At 40.9% G+C, this 11,894-nt stretch overlaps 1 long non-coding RNA gene across 2 annotated transcripts in view; it reads left to right on the forward strand.

The window, feature by feature from the left end:
• The window catches only part of LOC131830434 (uncharacterized), a 36,955-nt gene extending 25,527 nt beyond the window's left edge, over positions 1 to 11,428 (forward strand). For both annotated transcript variants that reach the window (XR_009353163.1, XR_009353162.1), the window contains exons 4-5: positions 9,432 to 9,561; positions 11,060 to 11,428. This is a non-coding gene — a long non-coding RNA (uncharacterized LOC131830434). The remainder of the gene's footprint in view (positions 1 to 9,431; positions 9,562 to 11,059) is intronic.
• The last annotated feature ends 466 nt before the right edge of the window (positions 11,429 to 11,894 follow it).

The raw sequence follows: 11,894 nt of genomic DNA on the forward strand, positions 1-11,894 counted from the left end.
GAAATTTTCCTTCTATTTCTATTTTTTGAAACAGTTCCAGAATACATATTAGTTCTTCTTTAAATGTTTGGTAGAATTCCCCATGGGAAGCTATCCAGACCTGGACTCTGGTTTGTGGGAAGATTTTTAATTACTTCTTCAATTTCCTTGTTGGTTATGGGTCTATTCAGGTTTTCTTTCTCTTCCTGTTTCAGTTTTGGTAGTTTATATGTTTCTAGGAATGCATCTGTTTCTTCTAGATTGCCTAACTTGTTGCCATATAGTTGCTTATAACATGATTTTAAAATTGTATTTCCTTGGTGTTGGTCATGATCTCTCCTCTTCATTCATGATTTTATTAATTTGAGTACCTTCTCTTTTATTTTTGATAAGTGTGGCTAGGGGTTTATAAGAACCAGCTTCTAGTTTTGTTGATCTGTTATCTGTTCTTTTGGTTTCTAGTTCATTGATTGCTCTAATCTTATTTTTCTTCTTCTGCTTGGTTTAAGCTTTATTTGGTGTACTTTCTCTGGTTCCTTTAGGTGTAAGATTAGCTTGTGTATTTGAGACTTCCAATTTGTTGAGAAAGGCTTGTATTGCTATATACTTTCCTCTTAGGACAGCCTTTGCTGCATCCCAAAGGTTTTGAACAGTTGTGTTTTCAGTTTCATTTGTTCCCATGAAGTTTTAAAATTCTTTAATTTCCTCCATTCATTCTTTAGTAGGATGTCCAAATATCCGAGTTCCTTCTATATTTCCTTTTGTGATTGAGATCAAGTTTTAAAGCACTGTGGTGTGAAAATATACAGGGCGTGATCCCAATCTTTTGGTACAAGTTGAGACCTGATTGGTGATCCAGGATGTGATCTATTCTGGAGAATGCTCCATGTGCACTGGAGAAGAATATGTTTTCTGTTGCGTTAGAATGGAATGTTCTGAGTATATCTGTGAAGCCCATCAAATCCAGTGTCATTTAAAACCCTTGCTTCTTTTTTGAGCTTCTGCTTAGATGATCTGTCCATTGCTGTGAGTGGGCTGTTAAAGTCTTCTACTATTATTGTATCATTATTGATGTGTTTCTTTAATTTTGTTATTAACTGGCTTATACAATTGGCTAATCCCATTTTGGGGGATAAATATTCACAATTGTTAGATCTTCGTGTAGGATAGACCCTTTAATTATGATATGGTGTCCTTCCTCATCTCTTATTACAGTCTTTGGTTTAAAATTTAACTTGTCATAAATAAGAATTGCCATTCCAGTTTTCTTTTGATATCCATTAGCTTGATAAATGGGTTTTGGCCCCCTTACTTTAAATTTGGAATTGTCTTTGGGTCTGAAATGAGTTTCTTACAGAGAGCATATCAGTTGATCTTGCTTTTTTATCCAATTTGATATCCTGTGTCTTTTGATTGAGGTATTTAGCCCATTTACATTCAGAGTAACTATTAAAAGATATGAGTTTAGTGCCATTGTATTACCTGTAAAATCACTGTTTCTCTGTATTGTTTCTGTTCCTTTCTGGTCTATGTTACTTTTGGGCTCTCTCATCACTTACAGGATCCCCTTTAATATTTCTTGCAGAGCTGGTTTAGGGATCACAAATTCTTTCAGTTTCTGTTTGTCCTATTTGTCTCTTTATCTCTCCTTCCATTCTGAATGACAGTCTTGCTGAATAAAGTTTTCTTGCCTATATGTTTTTCTTCATTTAGTACCCTGAATATATCAGGCCAGGCTTTTTTGCCCTGCCAGATCTCTGGGAATAGGTCTGCTGTCAGTCTAATATTCCTACCCTTGTACATTAAGGACCTCTTGTCTCAAGTAGCTTTCAGGATTTTCTCTTTATCTCTGAAATTTACAAACTCCACTATTATATGATGGGGTATTGATCTATTTTATTGATTTTTGAGGGGTGGTTCTCTGTGCCTCCTGGAGTTGAATACCTGTTTCTTTCTCAGATTAGGAAGTTATCAGCTGTGATTTGCTCATATACACCTTCTGTCCCGCTTTCTCTCTTTCTTCTTCCTTTAGGACCCCAATAATTCTAATATTGTTTTGCTTCATGGTATTGCTGATTGATTGAGGCTCCCCTTTATGGTCCATTAGTTGTTTTTCTCTCTTTTCCTCAGTTTCCTTCCTTTCCATAATTTTGCCTTCTATGTCACTGACTCTGTCTTCTGCTTCATCTACCCTAGCTGTTAGAGCATGCATTTTTGACTGCATTTCAGTAAAACGTTTTCGATTTTGGCCTGAATAGGTTTTATTTCTGCACTAAAGAGTCTCCAGTGTCTTTTATGCTTTTTCCAAGCCCATCTGGTAACTTTCTTTCTTTCTTTCTTTCTTTGTTTTTAAAGATTTTATTTATTTATTTGACAGACAGAGATTACAAGTAGGCAGAGAGGCAGGCAGAGATAGAGAGGGGGAAAGCAGGCTCCCTGCTGAGCAGAGAGCCCGATGCAGGGCTTGATCCCAGGATCATGACCTAAGCCGAAAGCAGAGGCTTTAACCCACTAAGCCATTCAGGTGCCCTCCCCATCTGGTAACTTTCTAATCATTATTCTGAATTCTAGTTCTGACACTTTACTTATATCCATATCGATTAGATCTATGATGAGAGTATTGCCTCTGATTCTTTCTTGTGCTGTGAATTTCTCCTGCTAGTCATTTTGTCCAGAGTAGAATAGATGAATGAGAGAGCAAAATCAAAAATATCAACCATAACCCCAGTGAAATACACACTAGATAAATCTGAAGCAGTTAGTAACCAAACAAGAAAAGAAAAAAAGACAGGAAAAAGGAGAATATAATCTTGAACAAAACAGGGTGATCCATTTGGTCCTTGCTATATTTTGGTCTGTTTGTTAGAAGACACTAAATCCTAAAATTATGAAGAAAGAAAACTTACATATATATGTAAAAATAAAATTGAATACAGTTAAAAGAAACAAAAAATGAAGAATATATTTATAAAATGCAAATGAAAAACTGAAAATTAAAAAAGACTTAAAAACAAAGAGTTGACAAAATAAGAAACTAGTTGATAAGGAAAAAAAAGAAAACAGAAAAATTTAAACTGAAAGACTAAAGAATCATGAGAATAAACCTTGAATTCTATATACTATTTTCCCCCTAGCATAGGAGTTTTTCAGTTCTGAATGCTCCACAAACTTGGTATTTGCCCAGTGTTCCTGCTGGTCTTCTGGGAGAGTGATCTGCTGTGCTGATTCTCAAGTGTCTTTGCCTGGGTGGAGTTGCAACACCCCTTTCCAGGGGGCCAAGCTTAGTGTAAGCTGCTTTGGGTAGCTCTATGTGCTTTTTGTTCCCTGAAGGCCTCTTGTGCCTATTTAGAGGATGAAAAAAAGTAAAAATGGCAGCACCCTGAACTCCAGCCTTGGAGTTGAATGATCGCTGGCCCCACTCTTCAGGGCACCCTCAGGGAAAAGTAGTCAATCCCTTTTGTGTGCACCAAACTCCACAGACCTGCGGTGCACACCTGCACAAATCCTCCCAGTGGGTGGGGGATGGGGGGTTCACCATGGTCCTGCGGCTCCCTGGGCTCCTGCTTGGGGAACGGATGCCTGATTGTGTGCACACCTGCACCATTCTGCCTGGGGGAAGGAGGAGGGTTTCTCATCAGTTGTCACTTACTAGGCCCCTGCTTGGAGAGTGGTATCTCAATCATAGGGTGATTCAACATTTATGGCAATACCTCACTAAGAGGCTGCTCTGGGGCTCACTAATGGTAGTCAGTGAACCTGCTTCAATGCTGCTGCACTGAAGCACCATGTTCTTTCTGTGACCACATTGTCCCATCTAGGATACCTCCCTGCTTGGCCACCTGAGTGTCTTTCAGACAGGGGTGTCCCTCCCAGGAGCAGACTTTCAAAAATTCCGATTTTGCATTCCACTGCTGTATCACTTTCCGGTAGCCAGCTTACAAAGCCTCCCTACCACCAAGGTTTATCTACTGATATATCCCCTTGGTTCACATCTCCACAACATCTACCTTCCAAAAAGGTGTTGCTTTTCTATTTGTAGAATTGCAGCAATTCTTTTCTTAGATCTCAGGTTGAGTTCACAGGTGTTCAGAGTAATTTGATAGATAACTAGCTGAATTAAAGGGACTAGATGAAACACAGTTCCCCTACTCTTCCACCATCTTTCCTCCTCCATCATTTGAGGTTTTGATATAGCCAAGCTGACTCTCTCTGAAGGCCTAGGCTTGAAAGTAGGTGCATCTATTTCAGTCTCTCCTAGCTGGGTCTTTGTTTTCTTTTTTCTTTCTTTCTTTCTTTCTTTCTTTTTTTTTTTTTTTAATTTATTTATTTGACAGAGATCCCAAGTAGGCAGAGAAGCAGGCAGAGAGAGAGGAGGAAGCAGACTCCCTGCCAAACAGAGAGCCCAATGTAGGGCTCGATCCCAGGACCCTGAGATCATGACCTGAGCTGAAGGCAGAGGCTTTAACTCACTGAGCCACCCAGGAGCCCCGGGTCTTTGTTTTCTTTATCAGACCTCAAGGATTAGGTCCTTTCCTGCTTCATGCTTCCTACTTCTGATTCTCTGGCCACCAAGTACTGTTAGAATAGCTGGAACCTGCTGGTTTCTGCTACAGCTTTGCCCATGTCTCCCTATGCTTGGTCTGCAATTCATAGACCTTCTACTCCTGAAGCATCCACCTCAGCTGCCAGGTCCTCTCTTCTACAGGAGCTGGCTTTGAAGGTTCAGGATTTTTGCATTTCACGGTTCCAGACTTCTTCTAACATGATATGAGGTAATAAGATGCCCACGTGTAAGACAAGTCTTAGTTTTTAATTACAGCTAGATTTGTGTCATCACTGGCTTCAGAATCAAATCCTATGGGTACTGGGCCCTGTGCAAAATCTAAGTGACTGTACACTGCACTCAAAATAGTACTGTTCCTGCACCCACTATCACTGAACTTAAAGGGTCAATCTGCTTCTCATTTTTCTTTTCTTTATTTTTTTAAAAAAGATTTTATTTATTTATTTGACAGAGAGAGATCAAAAGTAGGCAGAAAGGCAGGCAGAGAGAGAGAGAGAGAGAGGAGGAAGCAGGATCCCTGCCAAGCAGAGAGCCTGATGGGATGCCTAAGCCCAACCATACTGATTATTACATGAAATTTAAATAGTATAACCACTGCAATTACCAGGTTGAGATTATTAGATTGCATTAAAAGGAAGCCCAACTGTATACTGTCTTAAAGGAACCCACTCATACATATATAACCCTCTCACTATAGGTCAAAAGAGATACTTGTACAAATCTCACTGAGGGAAGCCATTGGTGATTTATACATAATATAACATTTTAATATTTGAAGAAACTTTATGACCCTATGTTTTCAAATTAATAGACAGTCAATTTGTACCATCTGTAAGGAGTTCAGCTGGACCCTGAGGTGAAGGAAACAAAAGATTATAGCATGTCATCTCTAAATTTAACAACAGATTAATCATATTCTAAAAAGAATGAAGTAAATTTATAGTGTCTTGGATTTAGAATCTGGGTAGGTGGTCTCAGATGCACACTTTATTAGCTATATGGTTTTTGAGAAAGCATATGACTCAATTTCTTTTTCTGTAGAATAGTGGGCTCTCTAAGGAAGTGGGGAGTCACTTATCAGAACTTTAAAATATTTGTGAAACCATCTCATAAACCTCCCAGACTTTAATATACTCTCAAGTTGAGTCAGGAGGTTCTACACAATCTGTGTATATATTTTGAAAAAGCTCTCCTGTAATTCTGATGAACAAGGCCCACCCCCATTCCTACAGCCTATCCACCAGTTGAAGATCACTGAAGTAGACTATTTCTGTGGACTCTCCCATCTGTGACACTTTATGATTCTCTATTTTGTACAGAATTAATATTTGGGTGTTCTTCAAATTACCTCAGTTTTGTAGCCAAGTATTGGCTAACACTGACAAGACCCAGCCTAGCTTCTTGGCATCTTGCCATTTCCTTTCAACTGATGTATTGGAAGTGGCCCATTGTAATTTTGTTGATTCACCTACAAATATTTTATTTCAGAGTGAAGGCATATATCCAATAAAGAATACACTGTTGATGCGCATATTCAGTTGTCTAAGCAATTCACTTCACCACAGCAGGATTGTTTAGGGACTGTTTAATAATGCTGCCTTGGGCTAGGGTGGCTGGCATTGATCTGCTGAAAAATCAATGAAGTTTGTGCTTTGGAAAAGAGAGCACTATATTAGTTTCACTTGTTCACAAAACTAGAAAGTAGGTCATTGCCCAACATTTCAGCAATTGCTACTGTTTCTGTGGGAGGCTTAGTGGCAGATACTGAGGGACAGGACAGCCACCCAGAGCCCTAGAGATAGAGAGAGTAAGGCCCCATGATTCCAAGCTAGCCAAAGCATCATCTTCAAAAAGGGAGAGGAGAACCTCCCCATGAAGCCTTCATCTAGGGCTGCAGGAAATAAATTTTTGCCACACCATATGGTTTGTTTTAGTCTTAATATGTCAGAGATGTTTCCTTTAATTATTTTCTCATTACTTTCTGCTTTTTAGAAAAGACTTTTACCCTGCCTCCCCTGAGAGTGCTTGAGGATTCTGTGTTATTTCATTTCTAACATGTTGCATTTCAAAAGACTTGCAGAATTAAATCTTGGCAGAAAAAGAGGGGGCTAATTAAGTGAGAGTGGGTCATGTTCTAATTTCTCATTCTCAGCCAGAATGAAAGTCTTTTTAATTGTAAGGCTTAAGTTAAGGGACTAAAATTTTTATTTTAATAATATGAACACCACCCTATCATACATAGGTCAAAGGAGAAACTTGTACAAATCCCATTGAGGGAAGCCATTAATGATTTCAGAGGGAAGGAGATGGGAGGCAAAGGAGAATAGCAAGGGGTCACAGGCAAAAGTGATACAGCTCTGGTGTCAGCTATCCTATGGCATGTAGTGTGTTCATCTTTTTTTTTTTTTTTTTTTAAGATTATTTACTTTGGAGAAAGTGAGAGAGCAGAGAGGAAGGGGCAGAGAGAGAGAGAGAAGGAGAGTCTCCAGCAGACTCCTTGCTGAGCACAGAGCCAGATGCTGTGCTCTATCCCATGACCCTGAGATCATGACCTGAATTGAAATCAAGAATCAGACAGTTCACCAACGGAGCCACCCAGGTGTCCCAAAGTGTATTACTCCATTGGTCCTTGGTAGAGACCTAGACTATAGATTTAACAAGGGCTAGACTGTACTGAATTAAAAAAAATATATAAGAATTCCTTTCCCCCTGACTTCCTATTTCAGTTCCTTTTTACATTGGCCTGACTTCCAATGTCTCCCCTTCCATTCTGCTCTTCTTCCCACAGAGAAGGTACCTATCTTGCCCTTAGTTACTTATCAACAATGCCATGACATAGCGTAACCCCAGAAGGCCTCATTTAGAGGTTCAACTGGCAGTGGTGTCTGGAGTTGGGTAATATGATGACTCTGTTGCTGCCACTTAAAGGTTAAAGTCTTTGAGGCCAAAGAAGCTCATCCTCCAGTAAGTGGAACATCAGGAAATTTGTCAGGGGACAAGAGAAACATTTGAACTGGTAGCTCCCCAGTGTTTGGGTATAACTACATTTGTAAGGAATTGTGCATCATATGCCCTAGCAATGATTTCTCATGGATGGCATCACTGCCACATTGTTCAGTACATTTTCTAGAGAATATGATAGGAAGGATAAGAATTTGTTACTAGAGATCTTGTGTTGTGATATCTGCAAAGTGCTCTGACATACACCATATTCTTCCAGACTCTTGACACCATTATGGGGCTAGGACTATCAGACATTATTATGTCCACTATATTAAATTAGAAATGAAACCTGAGAGACCAACCTACACTCCTAATATTCACAAATCAACAATTGAGCTCCACTAGAAGTCAAGCATCCTGCCTCTTAATCCATCTTGTCCTAAGTGTGTGTGTGTATGTGTGTGGTATTAATTCACCACATTCCTTTCACAGTAGAGAGTTCCATTTTGGAGTAGGTCCACTTAGGCCTATGAAATAGAAGCCAAAACAAACATGTATAGTTCTTTGGTCTTTTGTCCCAGGTTCTCTAGAAAACAGAGCCTGAGACAAAACCTTACATGCTACTACTTTATTAGGGGTGTATCCCAGGAAATTAAGAGTTACAGAAAGAAAGAAATGAGGGAGGGAAGGAGAAAAATTTAGTGGATGCTGTGATTTGGCACCTGGATCCCACTTCAGGAATGTAGGATTATTCCCCCAGCTGCTGGAACTGCTGCTAATGGGTAATCCTTAGCTGTCAACCCTCTTCAGGAATTGCCTTGGTTGAAGAGTGATGCCTTCTCCTAGCGACACTCTCTTCCCAATGACTGGTCATTGCAGCAACATAAAATCCTGGCCCTCTTGTCTCAGTTTGAGCCAACTTCAAAGGCTCATCTCAGTTCCAGAGTTCCCCCATAGAGTCAAGATGATGCCTTTGTTATGGCTCATCATAGCCCACCTTTCTTTACTCACCTCTGTTTCGTTCCCTTTGCAAGATCACTCCCTAATAAACTTCTTGCATGTTAATCTCGGACTTAGTCTGCTTCCCCAGGAGCCCAACTTGTAAAAATATGCATTAACATTTTGCAATAGGCCTATGTTAACCCACTTCCCCTCTGTCATAAGATTGTCCAAAGAGATCTGGATCATCTGCAGATCATTATACTAGTCCATTTTATTGAGGATTTCATGTCAATTGGACCATAAAAGTGAGAAATGGTAAATATTTCTCGGGCTTTGGTAAGACACAAATGCCCTAGCAAATGGGAGATACAAAGACTCAAGGGCCTATTACATTAGTGGGACTTTAGGTGTCCTGTGCTATAGGAATCTCCTCCAAATAAAATGGAAATTATTGTATCTTTCATCTCCCATTAAAGTAGCATATTCAGTTGTTGGGAATACTGCTCTATACCAGGGGGCATGAGAGACTTACAGCTCTGTGTGGGGCCTAAAATAGGAAAGAGCTCTTCAACTGGTATAGGCAACAGGCCTGTTATTTGGGCCACACAAATGAGCTGACCTTATTGTATTAAAGGCATCAATGGTGGGAAAGTTACCACATGGAGTCTATAATAAGCCCCAATGGGAATGATAATACAGACTGCTAAGGTCGTGTCATATGTAAAGAAAAATTACATACTTGTTAAAAAACAATTTCTGTCCTACCACTAGGTAGGGATTGAATACCTGACTATGGGACATTAAGTGACTGTCGGGCCAGGACTGCCATCATGAGCAGGGCTCTGTCCAGCTCACTAGGCTTTTGGTTCAGGAGGGCAGCAGTAACCCATCTCAAGATGGAAGAGGTGCATACCAGCCTGAGCCCAAGCAAGACCAGAGTCTACAAGCAAGCTGTCTAACATGTGGCCCAGACCCATCATGTCATCTACCACTGTTGTTCCAGGTCCTCTCCCTGAATCCACTCTGAATCCACGCTGAATCCTCTCCCTGAATCCAATCCGCAGCAGGGGGGAATCTCGTGCCCAGCAGATAGAGGAAAATCCTCAGGCTTGGTTCACTGATGGAATGGCTTGGTACGTAGGTATAACTCAAAAGTGAATGGTAGCTATTTTACAGCCTAACTTGAGTCTGATCAGTGGGCAGCACTTTGGTTGGTGTCCCTGATTAACTGACTCTATGAACAAAGAGAACCTGCCCAAGGTTATAATATATCCAGATGCATGGGCAATGGAAAATGTCTTGTCCAGCTAATAAAGGATCCTGAAGGAGAAAGATAGAAAGGATTATTAACATTTAGGAATGGGAACAATATACGAAGATTTCTGTATTACATGCAACATCTGCTAGAGAGCATCTGTCACAGAAGAAGCACTAAACAATCATGTATGGAAAATAACTCAGAGAGTTAACATCAACTACCTTCTGTCATTGCCCACTTAATGTTGGCATAATGAGCTCATGACTGGAGTAACCACAGTAGTAGGGTCCAACAATAGGAGCCCAATGGTGTTCACTTCTGCGTATGTTGGCTGATCTATTATTGCCATTGCCAAAGTCCAACCTACCATCAACTCTATGTCCCTGATATAACATCATCACTGAACAAGCCATTTAGTGGTAAATTGACATGAGTCTCCTTCAGTCTGGATGCTCTAGCAATTCACTCAATTACAATACATATTCCTGGCATGGGTTTCCCTTTCCTGCCCACAGAAACTACCAAAGATCTGACAGAGTATTTGATCTACTAACATGTGATCCCACATACTATTGCATCAGACCAAGGAACCTACTTTACATCAAAAGGTGCACAAAAATAGGCACATGACCCGATTGAGGGCTTCACCACTCAGAAGGTACTGACCTGACAGAGCAATGGATTGGCCCGACAAAAGTACAGAGGAAGCATCAGCTCAGAAGTGATATCTTGCCAGAAGGGAAAACCTTCCTCCAGGATATAGTATACACTTGGAGTCAACAACTTTGTATGATATGTTCCCACTTAGTAGATTATATGGGTACAGGACCAAGGAGTAGAAGCAGGAGTGGCTTGTTTACCATCACTTTCAAGAACCCATTGGGGAAATTTTGTGTTTCCCATCCTCACAACTCTGACCTTTGTGTTTCTAGGGGTTCTGGTTCCAAAGAAGGAATACTTCCACCAGAGGACATCAAAGGTCACATTGAACTCTAAGATATGGCTGCTGCCTGGGCACTTTGGCGTTACCATCCTGTCAGTGTTTAACTGAAACTGAAGTCAGGCTAATGCTATACCATGAGGATATAAAGAAATACAGTTTCCCTCCCCTTCAAGGTGGTCCACCTGGACGTCTCTTCAGATGGTAAATGGCATGGTGCTAGAGGGGCTCAGATTGCTCAGGGATGAGGGGCTCAGTCATGCTGCTGAGTTAACCATTGAGACCAGCAGAGGTGCAAGCTGAAGGTAAGGGGAACCAAAAGGGATGATAGAGGGAGATAATAGGTATCAATCAAGGTCCTGAGACCAGCTGCTGCCTTTTGGTGGCTATCATCAACCCTATTAACCTTCTTCTTATAAGTTTTGTTTCCCAGCAAAACAGCTCACCAGAGTCCTAAAAGAGCTGCCCCCAGTACTTATACAAAGCATTGGATCTGAGTCGTATAGGGGTACATTGAAGTGGATGCTATGATTCACCTCTCACATGCCTGTTCAGGAATGGTGGACTTATTCCCTTAACTGCTGGGATGGTGTCAGAAGAGAGCCCTCAACTGTCAACCTTCTTCAGGATTTGCTTCTCTCAAGGTCATACTCCTACCCCAGGACATCTTCCACCCAATGACTGGCTGATGCAGGATGAAGAGTGCCCAGTTCCCTGGCACCAATTTGGGATAATTCTAGTGGGCTTCCAAGCTATCTGTAGGAATGGCTGGTGTCTTCATTGAGACTATATAAAAACCAAACTCGTTTTTCTGCTCAAACTATTTCTCCCTTCCCTTCTCTAGGCATTGATCCCAAAAGTTTTCCCTGATGCAGCACACTATATTTTGTTCCCTGCTTGCCAGGTAACACAATCTATGTCAGAGATCAAACACAAAGGTGTATATTACCAAGATGACTACATCAATCACCAAACATAGCTGGCTGTTCAAGTTTTATAGGACAAATAGAGAGACTGTATGAAAGAACTGCATCTCAGAACTAACCATGGGGATGGAGAGAGGAGAGGAAGACAGAGCACTTTATCTCCTGGCTCCTTCCTCTCTCCCACAGGTCCAAGTCTGCTCCATCGGGTGACAGCACCTTTATACTTCCACTTTTGTTCCCTCAGCTATTGCAGGTGACCATTGGGAAAGCCAGATCCTTCTCTAGTGAGATCCAGCCAGTGTCTCAGGACAGGGAGTTCTCCTTGTCAGTAGGAAGTTCCCA

Source organism: Mustela lutreola, chromosome 4 (genome assembly GCF_030435805.1).
Source record: "Mustela lutreola isolate mMusLut2 chromosome 4, mMusLut2.pri, whole genome shotgun sequence".
NCBI classification, from domain to species: Eukaryota; Metazoa; Chordata; class Mammalia; order Carnivora; family Mustelidae; genus Mustela; species Mustela lutreola.